We start from the raw sequence: 17,530 nt of genomic DNA, 5'->3' as shown, positions 1-17,530 counted from the left end.
GGGGAATAGACATCATAAACCGCTATAAACCAAACTTCTGTACTCAGGGTTGGTTAGAGCTTGCTATGAGTCTCACCCAACTTCTCTCTTCTCTGTGTCTTTATAGGCCACCATCTGGTACAGTCAGTGCCTGAGACTTCCCAGAGAAATATCTCCTTTTGCTCTCATGACAGCATCAGCCAAAGACCTTTCTTTGCCCCTATCATCACTGGCCATCCTTAGCATGCAGAATTGCCCTAAATCCCACGCATCATGTTCCTAGAAAGTTATTGACAGCTTGGAAGGAGGCCAAGAACTAGCAAGAGAAGCATTTCATAAGCCTAGAGGAATTGACTTCAGTAAGCCTTAAGAAAACTCTGAAAGGGATAATTCTGTGCCACGTAGGTAAACAAAGTCTGAGAGAGGCTGGCTGAAAACACTAGATATGTTTGGAAGGTGGAGATGACAACTGTGACAGCACTTTAGAGTTGGACAGTGGGATATCTCAGTGGGAACAAGATTATTAAGCAGGAAATCGTAGGCAGAAGAGCAGAGCAGACTTTGGGGCAGTGGAATCTATTGGGAAATTTTCTAAGAAATGTCATAAAAGTCCCATTAGGAAAAGACTTGGAAAAACATTGAAATCTACATAGCCGATGGTGGTAACTTGGCGCTGGCAGCAAGCGACCCTGACTGAACCTGTGGGTTATTTTCATCCTCACACTTGTTTCTGTGATGAAGCCTGATCCCAAGTCTGCTTCAAAGAAATTTCCTCAGACTGCCTGTCCTCATTGCATGTTCTCGACACCCCAAGTGGAGGGTTGGTAGTTCACTGGTCCTTTACAGTCAGAACACGAATAATAGCGACAGGACTTCTAATGCCAGACCTTGCTTTTCAGAGCACTCCACAAAAATCCCTGGACCGTCTGCAGCAAGCAGCTCCTTCAGTGAACTGTTCATGAACTGTTTCTTGTGCATTTGTTTCTTCTTCAGAAGTATTCGATGAATGACTTATGTAACGTGTCCTGTGCTTTGGATGCAATGGATAGCTAAGTTTAGCTCAGATTAAACATGAAGACAAGGAGGGATGAGCTCGCTGTATTTCAGAACATCGTGTAGCAAAGTAAAAGAACATAAATGAAAAAAAAAATCCAACTTGAATATGTGTCCTTACATCACTGTGACCTAGAGGGAAGCAAAATCCAGGCTCTTGCAGGAGGGATTTCAGATAGATGGACTGCATTTATGCAAGAGTGTCCTCTCACAAGCATTTGACTTTCAGCAGTTAGTACAGAACACCAACTCACACATGAGAGTGCTGAATATTTTAGATTGTTTTTAGCAATATGCCTTGAATCCATATTTTGGAAAATATGGAGGAAAGAAAAATAATCTCTACAGTTGTTCTGAATGAAAGGGGACAAGCGGATAATTTCTGGCTCCAAGAAACAATTCCTTCACACACTGAGATATTTTCTGGAACACTGCACAACTGTATTAAACTGTGACTAGTGGTCTTTCTGTGTTACACTCAGAACCAAAGCAACACCAAAACAAGCTCACAGCAGCAAAAACAGATCTTGCATTTCAGACCCTGCTAACATCAGGACTATGACAGATTCCACCTAGTTCCTCAATGTCTCTGCAAAGCTCACAGGAGCTTCAGAGTTAAAGTAAGTTAAAGATGCTAAAATAACTGGGTGTTAGATACCATGGGTTTCTGTCTTACTCTTCAGGTCAGAGATCTAACAGCCCCTAGGGACAGCCCTCCAGTTTCCAAACTCTTTTCATAAATCAGCATCTTGGTTTCCCATCCCTGACAGAGGGCCAACAGCACTCAGAGGAGAGCTGAGAGCGCATAAACACCTTCTAGATTGCGAGGCACTTGGGTACCACAGTGATGGATAAACATGTTAAAAGGTGAAGAGGCAGACCAGAAACAAATATCACCTCAATCAGGAGCTCAGCTGCTGCAGTGCCAGCTACACAGGAGAGCAATTATTTTGCATAACCCCTGATTTCTGACTACCTACAGTCTTATTCTCCTCAGCACATGCTCGTCTGGCCAGTCCCAGGAGCCTCAGGATTAAAATTACACACTGGGTATCCCCTGCTCTTCAATCACTGCATACCTGTGTGCTAAACAAGCACTGCACTGCAGGAAGATTTTTGCTCAAGGACCCTTGAGTGGATGCACAGCATAACCTCCTCTTTCACACTCTCTTTGCTGGAGAAATGAGTGCCTCAGGGAAACACAGCCTTGTTAAACACAACCTGGGAGGTCAGAGGACAGCACAGGGAAGGAAGACCACCAGCATCGCTTTTGGATGGTCCAGGGCAGAATGTCGCATCTTTTCTGTCACAAAACAGTTTGTTCCTTGCTGGGCGGCTCATTGCCAAGGTAATAAATAGAAGTTTCTAAAAAGAAATAAAATAAAAAGGAAAAATAAATACAGAGCAATGACTTTTTCTGCAAATTGACAGGAGACTTGCCTGAGGCTATGGAGAAGGGATGACAGGGATGAACAGCTCTCTCGCGGAGCCTTATTAGAGGGCAGACCGGAGCTCTTCTCAGATATTCTTTATGAGATGCTGCCATCTGGGACAAATCCAGATTGGCAATTAATAGAGAGAACAATTCCAGCCGGCCACAACACTGCCAAAGCAAAAATTATCCCCTTACACAATAGCACTGACTCAGTCTGCTTACAATTTTTGTTGCGTTTGGGGCAGTCTTATAAGGTCTGCCATTAGTCATGGTGGTATTTATTTGTATTATGGAGCCCTGTCCACAGACCAGGGCCCAATTATACCAGAAAATATGCAAACAATAAACATACACACAACAAATAGAAAGTCCCAATGTACACAAAGGCCAGGGCATCTTAATCATTAACTACATCTGCCACATCCACCCTGTGCCTCACAGCATCTGTCTTACCTCATGATGGCTAGCCACCTGTTTCATACCAACATCCTATCTGTAACCTAAAGTGAGAAGAAGCTGCTATTAATCCATCTTCCTGATTAACATCTGAGAGCTAATTATTTCCATAAAGACCTTGTAGCTACTACACTGTGGTAGTAGTAGCACCAAGACCTAATATAATTCAGTAGTGCTCTTCTTTCCCCTGGACTTAATGAAACAGGGAAAGCAGATGTAAGGGTTATGCACTCTTTCCAAAATGCTCATGGGTCGGGTAAATTCTGCACTGTTTCCTTGCACTGGTTCCTTGCACTGGTTCCTAGCAGTTTTGCCTAGAAGAAATCTTTGTGCTGTGTTGGTGGTCTTGTGGTTGTGCAAGCCCCAAGGCAGCTGCGGCTCATGGTAGTTCAGGACTACCTCTGAACTGTGTCCTGTGACAGGCAGCAGAGCTGCCTTATATATGGCTGTCATGAAACCTGAATCTGGACAGGGTGAGGAAGTAAGGCAGCCATGCTGGCATAGCCAAGTCATGGCAAAGGCCTGGTGATTGTCCTTTAGTGACCAGCTGATGCCTCAAGAGATATCTGCTCATCTCTTGCCTGACATGCCAGGCCATCCCGTAGCTCTCAAGGGAAAGAAATGGACCATATACTGCTAGGAGCAGGGTGTTTACTCTCCTCTGAAATACAAATTGATGGAACAGAAGACTTTTTTAGCCACCCATAGAATTTAACATCGAAAGCAGTGAAAAAACATGGAGAGAACTGGGATTCTCCTCCGTGGCCCCTTTGTGGCTACTGCAAGACCCGTTATTCACCCTTGATCTCCCAGAGAGGAGGAATACCTCTAGCACAGACTTTAGCAAAATAGTTCACAGTATCCTAAAACTTTGTTTCCTCCCTTCACATCATGATTGCCAGAGATAGGTGGTGAAACCCTTCCAGATGATACAAAACTCAGCTGATGGAGAGCACCCCAGCAGCAAAAAGTCACTTCACTGTGCTAGACAGTGAGCAGATGCATAAGAAGTGAACACTCTTGGTGCAAGGGAAAGCTCAGGGATGTTTTCTATCCCTTATTCTTGGGACTTGACACATCTTACCCAATGCATTTTCTCTTTTCAGACAAAAATTCCACCAGAGAAAAATGTCTGAAAGCACTTCATTAATTAAGGGGCCTTGAGTTTTGCTGATTTTCAATGAGACTTCAGACTCTGAATTGACTTTTGAAAATAAGATGAGCTTAGGCTTACTTAAGCATTTTCTCAACTTCACGCAAATTGGTTGCATGAAGAGGGAGCATTTAAGGACTGAGATTTATCAGGAGGAAATGTTGTTCTGAACCAGATTTGCACTAAAAGAGAAAACTGGAAAGACAAGTGATTTTGCATAACAGGTGCTTGAGTAGTGAAGGTTTGCTTAGTAAAACAAGAACTGTCTGAGAGTCCCTTCTGCTTTCCTACTCATTTACATTAGGAAAAAAGAGAAGCTTGCTGTTTCTTGAGAGAAATGAGAAAAGTAATGTATTCCAGAGTGAAATGTTGGGTTTGCATTTTCTTTCCAAGGTATCTTTATATCAGCCAGGAATTAAAGCAAAAGAGATGCTGGAGGCCCAAACGTAATCTGTCATGTGTGTCCCACCTGGGTTTGGCTGGGTCTGTGCTCCCTACCTCTATCTTTTCCCTCACTGGCTAAAGGAGAATATGAAGCAAGAACACATAAAAGAGCCAGTTGTTTGATTTGGTTTTGGGTTTTTTTGCCTAGAGTTATGTGGGGTGCTCTAAGACTTCAAGGCAGTAGGAAAAACAGCATTACCAAGCAAGTGGTAAAATTATCTCCAAAATAGCTCTATGTCTAATGTTAGCTGTCATTCTTCTCCAGAACCTTCCTGTCCTCTTCTATTCCCCACCAGCTTTTTGCAAAAAAGTCCAGACAGGGAAAGAGAGCACCTGCTATTTCTAAAATTCAGGTGAAAGCTTTGTCTTTTTTCTGCTTTGCCAGAATTAAGAAGAAACCAAATGGCTCTGTTGAGCTGTGTCTACATTGCCAGGTATTGCCCATTTTTCATGTCAGTCCTTGTACTCTGACTGTCCTCACCACCTGCATGTTGTTGAGTACTGCAGTGCCACGCTTTTAATCCATGAACTTGCGCATATGCTGAAGCCTGTTACAGGAGTCTCCACAGATGCAGTTTCCAGTACCCTTCTGGCACTTCTAAGGAGATGGCTGAGGAGACAAGGGCTTTTCATACACAGTAACTCTTCTCTTGTGTCCCATCTCACAAAGCCATCAGATGTCATTTCATGCCATGGCAAAAAAACAGAGTGACAAACCACTGCCAGAACAGAGGGTTTTCCCCTGGCCTGTCCTTCATACAAGTACTGGTGCCAGGCAAAGCATTAGGAACTGTACTGTAAAGAGAAAGCTTAGATTACAGGGGTCTTTCAGAATTTCCATGCAACGGTCCTTATTCTATCTGTGTCCCATAACCAACATGACCTGCTGTCTTAGGCTGCACAGAAAGGAAACCTGGGTGAATACCCTAAAAAGGGACTTGTGGAGTGCTCCAAAAAGTCTTTTGTGGGGCACAACCACAGACCAAAGTTACTTCAACTTCAGAAGTGAGAAGTCAAAAAGAGAGTGGTGTGGAAGCTTTGCAAGGCCAGTCACTGAATAAACTGTGCCACATTCAAACAGCTTGATCCTGGGGTATTTACAGAAAAGCACAGCTGAGCCCAGAGCTTGGGGTCAGCAGCCTTAGAGGGACCAGAGTATGTTGGCACCACCCTAACAAGGTGGCAGAGTAACTTTAAGGACACACCAGTCCTTAACACCATGCCAGGAAGGCAGCAACCTCACAAAGGCCTGATGCATGATAACTGGTCCAACAGTTGTCGTTGTGACAGGAAACGTCAATGTGGCCCATGTCTTGACAAGACTCCAGCTGAATATGGGAATTAAGCCAGAAACTGCTCTGTGTTGGGACGTTCTGCCTGCCTGTTTGCCCAGAGGGTCAGAGGGGTAGCAGCTGAGTACATCAAAAAAGGTCAGGCCAAGAGGTGGCAAGAATCAATCTTCAGGCTTCCCCAAAGCAACTAGAATCAATTTACTTTTCAGAGCCTGGAAGGAGCAGACGAAGAGAATGTCCAAAACTGTTCAGGAACTGGGAAAAATTAAGCAGACATAGTAGTCACTGGGTGAGGTTGTCCTGTGGACAGGAAATGTTTCCTTGGGATAGTTTAAAAAGTTTAATTTTCTGCCTCTGCTCCAGAGGCCAGAGACAAGAAGCCTGACTATTTATAAAGATGAGTTTGACGCATTATGAAGGAGCTTGTGTGACATGATAGGCTGTTGCAGTCAGGAAATGGACACCCTGACCCAGGAGAGGCATTCCATCACTGCGCTCCTGAGCTCAAGCTCTGGCCGTCTGCAGGCTTCACTGTCTCAGGAGGAGACATGAAAAGAAAAGGAAGAAAAAGTGCCTTTAGTTTCAATTCAAACAGAAGTAATTCTGATTAAAACAGCAGACTTCAGGAAGCAAACTCAGATGAAACAAAAAAAACATGACTAAGGATATGAGTATGTCAGGCGCTCCCTTTAACTAACTGGCCTGTAGTGCTGCTCCTGGAGTTTGGGGTTTGATATCAGGCCAGCAATAGCAGTTGAGCACCAAAGGCGTATGACCGGCTGGGTTGACATGAAAAGACTAGCCCATACAAGGTATCACAAATGCCTATGCTTCCAATTTAGCTGTGAGAACATGCTGCCAGTGTGAGATCATACTCGCATGTAATCTGATGCAAGCCCCAAAAACTTAAGGTGTTGATCTGGAGTGTTAACCAAAGACAATGGAAACTAATACCCCAAAGACTTGCTCTTTTAGTTTCGACCAGAAAACTCGAGAAGCTGAACAGTAGTTGAAGTGGCAACTTACCTGTTGGAAGAACATGTATCATCCTTGACTAGAAGTACTGACTTCTTCCCCAAGCATGGGGAGCAGAGCTTCCCAGCTCCTGCCTCCTCACAAAAACAGCAAATGCACATTCAATGAGGGGGACACTAAGAAACAGAACCCATCGAAAAAGCTGGAAGGGTTTCCCACTAGGACAATTACAGTCTCTGGTGTTCTCCTGGTACAGGTGGAGTGACACAAACCTCCATCTACAGAGAGGGAGATCCTGCCAGGGAGATTCCCACCCACTGCTGGGTTTTGCTCCCCTCCTGCAGGGCTCATGTTACCTTCATAGAATCATAGAGTGGTTTGGTTTGGAAGGGACCTTAAAGCTCATGCAGTTTCAACCCTCTGCCATGGGCAGGGACACCTTCCACTAGAGCAGGTTGCTCCAAGCCCCATCCAACCTGGCCTTGAACACTGACAGGGGTGGGGCAGCCACAGCTTCTCTGGGCAACCTGTGCCAGTGGCCCACCACCCTCAGAGTTAAGAATTTTTTCTTAATGTCTAATCTAAATCAACCCCATCTCCTCTCACCCCAGCACAGGAGAAAGGGATTTGAGGCAGCAGTTGTGTTAGAAGATTTACAAAATCAAATGCTCAAATGCAAGAGGCATTTTGACAATGACTATATGCAATCAATTAAATGGTGTCAGAGCATGTTCGTGGCCTCCAGAACTGAATCACCCATTGTTAATTGCACATTCCCTGTCACAGTTTTGAACCAGACCAAGGAGGGGTCCTCCCAGACAATCCCTTCAAGCAGTCTGTGATGTATCTCAGGCCAGGAATAATTCTTCATAGGGAGTCTACAGGAAGCTGCCTACTTCTGGAGGATAATGAGGTTTAATGAAGTCAATGCAGACCTTTCTATTCCAGTTGGTTTCACTGCCAGAGAAAGATCTTACATTTATTTTCTAGTACAACTGTAGCCTATAGTACCGTTCAAGGAGCAGGGTAGAAAAGGTTACAAGGTTTGAAAATATCTCTGATGTAAAATATCACCCTTCACATCTTTTCAATAAACAGAACTGTGGCTGCTTCCTTCAGCTCTATCTCAGTTTACAAAATGTCCCACTGGCAAACTTACAGAAATAAACTAGAACAAGCATGAAACTCACCCATTTGAAAGATACCACGGAAGAACAGCAGTACATTTCTACATCCACATCTCTGGAGGGGTAAAAATAAACCCCGAACATGGTAGGGAGGAGGGAAGGAAGGCTGCTCAGAAACAAAAGGAGGCATGAGGGCAGCTGACCCAGGACAAAGGTACTGATTCTAACCATGCTTCAAAGGTCTCATACCAATTCTCATTACCCTGTGGAGGCTATGCAAGAAGCCTAAATGCAGTTGCAAGTCAAGTTACAAACCTTCAGTTCCATTCATCTTTTCCATCAGAAGTACCTGGAGCACAACAGCAGTAAATTAGTGCCAGCTCTCCTGCTGAGGTAATTCAGGTATCTTTCCCTATCCAGCAGGGCCTGATTTTTCGTGTCGATTACGTATTGTGATTACCATGGAGGCCATTTCTTATCTAACAGGGGAAAAAAACCAAACGCTAAAACCTTCACCAAATTGGGCTTTTGGGGGGAAATATTGCTTTGTTTATTCTTCTCCACTTAGTGAACTATTAATTTCAATGAAGAACTGCACCAGAGATGGGCAATGATACAAAGAGATCGATAGAACCAGTCTGCTTCACCCTCACATACCTACTGGGGTACACGTACATTGAGTGAGGCTTGCCAATCACCCTGGTGCTCCATATTGTCCCTACCTCCCACACCACTGATTAGTGTCACTCACCGAATGAGCGGAGGGGGCGCAGAGGCAGAGTCTATAGCAGTAAGAAACTTACTTCAAATTCAACCTGTGAAATACAATCTAAGATTCATGGCGGGGGGGGGGGGGGGGAAGAGAGGAAAACATCTTTCCCTAGATCCCTGGAAGGACTCACGGCTGCTTTTATTTCTTGTAAAAAAAAAAAAAAGAAATTATCTATCTAGTTTGCTAGAGGGGAAGAGAAAAGATCGGTTGATTTTAAAAGCACTGTGTGATGTTTTGGCAAGGAAACTGATCAGGGTTAGGGGGTGCAGGAATATAGTGAGAAATTATGCTACTTGTGGAGGGTCCCTGTTGAAGGCAGGTGATCAATATCCATCTGCCAGAGATAGTTAGATTGTCTTTATAGGATTAGCTCCACATGGCAGGAGCCCAAGAGACTCTACAGTGTGATACAGAGGTAGGGAAGGAAGGGGGAGGGAGGTGGGAGGCTCTTTTTCATGTCTGCATGTTGACAGCTAACATCTTGGAAGCTCAATGCAGAAGGGCTTTGCTAAAGATTGTCTAGAAAGAGGTGATATGCGGTAGCTAGAAACAGTGCTGAGCTGGAAAGAGCTACACTGGAATCTCTCCACAGCTTGAGTGTGCTGGGAATTGGAGCTACGGTCAACATTCTGCAGAGGGTTAATATGGATGTTAGGGAGTTGGGAGGGAGGCTGGAAGATCTCAAATTAAATCTGGTTAAAGATGAGAGCAGCAATTTATGCCTCCGGCTGGGGTGTGACAGAAATATTTGTGTTGCTTAGTGGTTATTCAGTGCATTTGGAGTCAGGACTTTTGGAAGGAAAGTTCTGTGTGCAGTGGGACAAAGATTTAACTGTATGGTGTCACCATACATACATACCAACTGTATCACCTTCTGCAAAACTAGACTGTTAGTATTGCTGAGATAGACACTGTGAGGCTTAGGAAGTCTTGTAAAAGAGTACAGGGAAGCCCAAATACCCATCCCAAGAGATACCTGAAAGTCAAAAAACAGCAGACATGCCTGGTGCTGAGCACATACCACTTTCAATCATGGCAATCACATCAGAGCAGAGAAAGGGGATGAGGAAGGCTTTCGATAAGGCTGGACTCAGCTTTTAAAAGAGCCATATCATAGTGTCTGATGAGCTTTGATATCTATGGCATGAGGAGCCTAGATTAATTTTGTCATGGGAAGGAAAGATCCAGATCCACCTCAACTCACCTTTCCTGTAAGGCCTTTAAAAGCAACAGACACTGTGCTATACCAGCCCTTTGCAGCACCTAGCACATGGGAATCCATCCCCGCCTTGGGGCTCCATCTGCAGCCCACAAAGCCATCACTACCATTAAAGGCCATTGTGTGGTGACATACAATTAGGGATTACAACACAGCTTGGTTCTGCACCCTCTGCCGTTGCTGACAAAGCCCTACTAGGGCAAGAGGCCTTTTTAAGGCAGAGATGGGGTTTCCCACATGATGTTCACACTTTGGGGAACTGATCATTTTGCTGTCAAACAATAGTCATACAGCTGGATCCCACACACAAATTACTCCATCTAGAAAGAGATGTCCAATTAAGGCAAAATATGTTTCCAATAATAATTTTGTTTCCTACCATTTATTTTTTGTTTGTTTATTATTATTTATGTTTTTTTAACTGACTTTTCATGTCAGTCAGTTTGGAATTGGTTTATTTTTAACTGAATTAGTAAACTCCTATACACCAACCCCACGATGAGGCAGAAACAGTCTGCTATTTGGTTTTGCATTTTTTTTTAATATCTGAACAGCTATCAGATTTTCCACTCCATCTGGCCCCAAAGCCTTTCATGCCATGGTAATACAGTGGATCTAAATGTCCTTGTAAAGGAAGCTGCAGAGGTTCAGAAGGCCCAAAATTAGGCCCTGTTTGCTCTTAAGTGCTCTTAAGGATGACAGAAGTGCAAAGTTTTAAGATGACATTAGTGTCATGATCTAGTTTACACTCCTGAGAAAGCACATCCAACAGTCCTGGCATCAAATAAATCACCTTAATGAGGACAGAAAGCTGAGAGTTCACAAAGCAGATCCTTCTTCCCTATACCCTCACATGTAATCAGTCATTCCCTGAAGGTAGTGAAGACAACAGGACATGGAATGGGAAGCTGCTTGGAGCAGGTGTATGCTAGGCAGATCTGGCTGCTTGGGGTGTTTGGGTGCCACATCTTCTGGGCTTGTTCATCTTCAGTGTCTCAGGATTACCGTTCTCCAGCGAGTGTTGGGGTCGGATGTATGTGAGGGTCCCCATCCTTCTCAGGCCTCCAGCAGGAACTGAAAAGCCTCCTGGATTAGTGTGCTTTGCAGGAGTGCTGGGCTGGAGTTGTTCAGCTCTTTTGGAACCAGGTTTCACTGGGATTTCAACCCTGTTGTGTATCCCCCAGTGCAGGTACTGAGTAATCACAAACAGATGGGAGGCCAGCGGATGGGAAGGAAGAGAAGGCTATCTGGGGGCCACCTTGTAATTCCTGCAATAAGGGAAAAGCACACTGCCAGTAACCTCAGAAATATTTAGGAGTCTGCAAACCAGTGGGAAACCATTATCCTAAAGTCAACCAGCCTCCTAAAACCCTTGCTGGGCTTGTTTCACCAGAGCCGCTCTGCATGTGTTGGTGCGCGGGAGAGGAGCTCCAGCAGGCTTGTGTGGGCAGCAGAGGGATGCAGCACCACGGTTTCCCTGCCGGGTGCTCCCCAGAGAGCGGCTCTCATGTCTCACACACCTCCGCCACTGCTGGCAGCCGGGATCGCACTGCGCAGCCCCATCCTCCCTCGCCCAGAGACTGTTGCATCGCTCCCCAGACTGTTGTTGGGAAAAGAAAATAAATAAGAAAAAAAAAGCAAAACAGAGGCTTAAAAAAAAGAGGAGGAGGGGAGAACACATAAAAAACCCACCGAAAAGAGCAGTGGCAGCTGCGCCCGGTAGGCGCCGCCGCCATCGCTTCTTGCCGGGGCGGCTGTGGCAGAGGGTGTGAGGCGCCAAGGCGCCATCTTGTGGCACCGATGCAGGCGCTTCGTTTTCCCTCCCTGCCCGGTGGCTGCCGCATCGGTGCGAGGAAGGCGGGAAGGGCCGGGCCCCAGCGCCATCCTCCCCTCAGGGTGTTAACAGTGCAAATGTCTGTTGAGGGGGAGTTAAAATTGTAGGGAAAGGCTTTTCATTATTTTAGCGACAGCAGATAAAAGTGTCATGGCGTCATTGCAACTGTGTTGGAAGCGGTTCCCATGCAAACGTGGTTTGCCCCCCTCACCTGGGCTGTGTTTCTCCCCACAAGAAACATGCATGCAGCTTCAAGCAGCCCAGCTTTCCCAGTGGACAGGGGATGAATTCTCTGACAAAAAGTGGTTCAAATTAGCAACTGCTTCGAGACCGCTTTAACCACCCTGAAGCCTGATGGTGTGCTCCTAACTGCAAACCTGAGTAATCGCTCCTTCGCTGCATATGCCAGGTAGGCAGATCCTCAACTGGGAAATGAGAGAGCGGTGAGGTGAAAGGGCAGCTTGTCTTGGCAGTGTTACAGGAAGGTTTCCATGGCCCAGCATGGAAATCCTTGTCTAGGCAAGAGGGAAGGCAAAATAAAAGTTCCTGTGAGCAGCTTGCACACAGATGCTGTCCTCTGTGCTCACCTCTGAGTGCTCGGCTGACATCCACAGAAATGATGACAACCCAAAGCTTGGGAAGAGGAGATGGTGAAAATGAGTTCTCAGGATTTACTCCATAGCCCTCCAGTGCCACAGCAGAACTGAAAGAAAGGTCTGGTACCTTCATTTCTGAATTATGCGTTTCGACCTTTGTAGTCGTTGGTCTCGGTGCAGTGAATCAAGGCTGAGAGAGTAAGAGCAGCTTCATGTGAAAGTTTCTCTTCCTAGGGAGTGGTTTCATGCTGTTTGGCTTAACTCAAATGTAGCAATCCAAGCCAGAAAAGTAGAGGGAAGTCTGTTATGACAGTATCAACCAAAGCATCATGTGTATAACTCAGCACATCTCACATGACATTCATGTTTGCCCCAGCATCGCTGGTGAGCCTTGCAAGTGCAGTTATCGTCTATGGATTTTTCTTTCTGTTTCTTTTCTAGGATGGTAAGAATGTAGTTAAGTCCGATTTGGCAACAGAATTGCTTGTTTACTCTGAAATAAACATCAGAGAAATAAAGACTATGGAAAATAAGCTCTTGTATGCAGTTTTCTTTCATCTGATCTCCTTATAAGTTTGTCTCACATTCTCTGGGAAGGCAAACTGCTGGGTTTGAGGTCCTCCGAGAGGTTAGAGTTCTTCTAGGCCAGTGTTGTAATATGGGCTGCCATATGGCATGGCATCAGGTGTGGTACTTTAAAGAAAATATCTGCCCTTCTGTTGCCTCTCCTTCCCCATCACAAATTCACATAAAAACCATTTCTTAAAATCTGATACATTGAAGGGAACAGCAATATTTTCTGCAAAATTCCCTATAGAAGAAGCCTTTGAACTTTCTATTTCTGGTCTTTATGACATAAGTGCAAATGTGCCCTGGATAAGTTCTGGTAAGATCCTTTATAGAACACTGTGCTGCATAGTGATACACAGACATACATATACCTTCTGTCAGAGCTAGGTACAAACCTCGTGTGTTGGCATATCACATCTCTGTTTCTTTTCCTGTACCTTGAAATTATCACATCACATAGTCAGGCAGGTGTTTTGAAAACATAAGGAGCTGTTCCACATCTCCTGCTTTGTTTTCATACAGTGCTCTCCAGATTAATGATAGTTACCAGAAGTGCTATAGTGGCCCTTCTGATCTTAAACTAAAATTATTTTTTCTTTTTCTTTAGAAAGTAGAAAAGGTCTTTTGTAACATCTGAGGTCATTTTGGCTGTTCTTCAATACAGCATGGTTAAATAATTTCCCTCCATAAACTTTGAGTTGAGCTCATAATTAAGCTAATGTTCAGTGTCATACCTTTCTTTTTTTATCTGTAACTGAATTCAGTTTCATTGCAGTCTTCATCTTCTTTCCCTCGCTGCTCTGTAACCAAGACAAGCTGCCTCTTACTCTGACACCCTGAATCACTCTGCTATCTTTTGTGTCATGGTGCCTATTCCTACAGATTCAGTGCATTCTCTTTCACTACCACTCAGAGGAGTTGTGTGGAGAACAAGTAGATCAATTTGAGTGTATTTTGTGTCTGACTGGTGTTGTTTCTATATAGTTTAAAGCTGTGTTGTGTGTATGAGGTCATGTAATGAGATAATGTCGCATTACCTTCTGCCACAGGACATAGTGTTTGGAAGCAAATGAGCCAAAGTCTGTGTTTTGTTGAAGTGAATGTCTTTTCGGGAGCAGGTTATGCCTAGAAGAGAAACAGCAGGAATCAACAACTGCATTTCAGGCAGGCTGTGCTTCCACCCAGCTTTTCTTGAGGAACATTGAAAGTTACTCCACAAAACTGCGTGTTATCTTCTGTAATGGTTGTGTCAATGCAAAGGTGAACCTCCAGCAGAAAACAGGCAGATACCTTAGGGAATGATAGTTGTGCTCATCTTAGTTTTTCACATTCGTGTGGGGTGAAGCTGATTGCTGGTGAAATCATTGTGAAATAGTCATGGTGCAGCCCTCACTGGCAAGAACAAGCCAGCTCAGCAAGGTTGTCTAAGTCTCTGGTGGAGCGAGGACTGTTCATCTTTGGTGTCCTGTGCTTTGTCCAAACACAATGTCAGCCCTCCACCAATTATAATAAAGGTAATACCTCAAGCAGATAGAAAGCTCTTTATTGAGAAAGGACATTTTTTCTCTCATTTTCAAATAAATGATGCGTTGTGGAAGTCTAGAAAAGATGCTGTATAAAGGAATTATGAAGCTAGTCCCAGTTCTCATTCCAGGGTCTAACCAGATGTCCAGCATCTGCTTGATGTTGCTGTGTGAGCAGCTTTCTCACACCTGGGATATTGGGCAGTAACAGTTATCTGAATGAGAAAAAGAGTCTGAACCAGGAGTCCCAGCTTAATAGCTGTCTTGGTTTGAAAAGAACTTTAGGATTTACGTGGGGGGTGGGAGAAATAAGTACTTGTACTGGGACCAAACAATATCTCCTCCAATAATGCAGGTGACAACATTCCAAAGCAGTTAAGAGAAGAAAGAAGAACTAGGACTAGTCACTGCTAGTTAAAGCTCTTTTTGTTGTTTCCCCTTGCTCATTTTCCTTGCTCTATTCCCCATTCCTCAGAGGACTACTTCCTGAGACAGTTGTTCTGTGGAACCAGGTTTAACTCAAACTGCTACTTGACTAATGTTTGCTACATAATTGAGAATCTTTCTCTGCAGCCTGGGTGAGCAGATATGTTTCCCATTCCTGTCTCTGTCACAGGCCAAGTCCCAGTTACTCAGATGTATTTCAGGAAAAAAACAACCAACCAACCAACCAATGTCATGACAATTGGTTTACGCTGTACTGGAAGTTTTCATTAATGACTCCATAAAAATTATTTTATAACTCAGGAATGGAGCAAAGCTTGGTATCATGTGATCTCAGCCTTCCCTTCCAAGCCCTCCATAATGTTCACCATTTGTTTATGAACTGCATGGTCTCTTCTGCCACCAGCTAGCTGAGCATTATACACACCATGGCTGCAAGGGGAAAAGTGTCCCTGGTTAGTCTAGGCTTCTCTTTAGTCTGGTTATACTAACTAGCTCATGTCTCTTGAATTAGCCTTGCAAAGCTTAGTAAAACACATCAGAAGCCCTTTGAGACTAGGAAAACCCAGATACAGAACCTACTTTTGGAGAAAAAGTGGCTATTCTCTTCCCTGCAGCCCACATCTCTTCCAAACAAAAATACCCTGCTATTGCTGTGCGTAAACTAGGGACTTAAAATTTTTATTCTTAGCCACATTTATTTTTTCCTTCATGAGGTAGTTGTGCCTTCCAGGAACTTCTTCTGAGCAAGCATAAATTGCATTTGTTCGTATAACTTCCATGTCAGTGTGTGGCCTACAGGAACAAGGCTGCAGCCATGATGCTACAGTACTTTATAGTACTGTGTATGGTACTTAAATACTTTATTTCTTGCTTCCTGGTTGAGGGTGAGATCATTTCATTCATCCAGGCACTGATGAGATCAACAGAACTGAAAAGCAGAGTGACAAGCCAGTACAGAAATGAGAAATAGAATCACAGACTGGTTTGGGTTGGAAGGGACCCTTGAAGACCCTCTAGTCCTACCATCCTGCTATGGACATGGTAGGTCTTCTACTAGATCAGGTTGCTCAAAGCCCCATCCAACCTGGCCTTGAACACTTCCAAGGGATGGGGCACCCAAAACTTTCCTGGGAAAGCTGTTTGTTTGTCTCACTGCCCTCATTGCAAAGATTTTGTTCCTTGTATTTAATCTAAATCTACCCTCCTTCAGTTTAGAAATGCTGCCCCTTGTCACAAAATGTCTTCCTCCACCTTTCTTGTAAGTCCTCTTTATATATTGAAAGGTTGCATTAAGGTCTCCCCAGAACCTTCTCTTCTCTAGGCTGGACAATCTCAACTCTCATTCTGTCTTCATAAGAGAGGTGCTCCAGTCCTCTGATAATTTTTCTGCCCTCCTCTGGACCCATTCTGACAGATCTATGTCTTTGTTGTACTGGGGACCTAGAGCTGGACACAGTCCTTCAGGTGGAGTCTCATGAATGCTGAGTAGAAAGGCAGGGTCACCTCCTTCAACCTGCTGGACACGCTTCTTTTAATGCAGCCAGGATACAACTGGCTTTCTGGGCTGCAAGCCAGCTTTGCTGGCTCACATCCAATTTTTCATCCATCAGTATCTTTCTCTGCAGTGCAGCTCTCAATCAATACGTCACTCAGCCTGTACTGACACTGGGGATTGCCCCAACTCAGATACAGTATCTGGTTCTTGGCCTTGCTGAACTTCATGAGGTTCACATGGGCCCATTTCTCAAGTGTGTCAAGGTCTGTTCAGATGTCATCCCTTCATGCTAGTTTATCAGCTGCATCACTGAGCCTGGTGTCATCTGCAAACTTCCTGAGGATGCACCCAATCCCTCTATCTATGCCATTAACATCAAATGGCATTAATATTAAATAGCATTGGTTCCAGCATGGACCCTTGAGGGATGCCACCTGTTACATGGCCAGGACACACACACAAAAGGACATCGCTCTGCCTCCAGAGTGCATACCTGGTGTCATTTTTGCTCTTTTCTCCATTTGCTCCATGCATGCCACATGAATTTAGCAGTAACATCTTTTGAGGTTGCAGAGCTAGGCCACAAGAACAGCAATGTCTCCTCTCCTTGAATGCCCTCTAAGGGAGAGAAATGAAAGAGAGGGAATATGAAGCAGGGAATATAAAATGCAGCATGACCTTGCCAGGAAACCTAGCCTCCCTCCAAGCCCCAGACCACCAAAGAAGGAGCCAAAGCCCATCTTCATGTGGCAGGAGTTCAGTAACCGTCAGTGACTGGGATGGAGCCTGGCCTTTGAGCAGCAACACAACAAGTTCATTTTGACTTGCTTCTGCGGATATCTGCTTCTACTACGTCTGCTGCAGGAAACTGCAGTTTGAAAGCTTAGCACTTTAAATAGATAGCAGCTATTTCCACAAAAGGCACTAATAAAGGGGCTCGTACTGCAGCTGATGAATTGATGCAGAGCTGGTTTCCAAGTTTCTACTGCATCATGAGCAGAATAGAAAGAGAGGTCCAAACCCTGTGGTGAAAAATTTTGCTGTATGAATCCAGGTCTTTAGAAGGTCTCACACCCACTGAAATTAATGAGTGTTGAGGGGCTGTGTACCTTTGGGACTCCAGAACAAAACATTTAGTTCTATGTCCTAACTATAGGCTT

Source organism: Neopsephotus bourkii, unplaced genomic scaffold, assembly GCF_033783945.1.
Source record: "Neopsephotus bourkii isolate Nb327-2 ecotype Australia unplaced genomic scaffold, CSIRO-AGI_Nbou_v1 NB_1589, whole genome shotgun sequence".
NCBI lineage: Eukaryota > Metazoa > Chordata > Aves > Psittaciformes > Psittacidae > Neopsephotus > Neopsephotus bourkii.
This window is presented reverse-complemented; position numbering follows the sequence as displayed.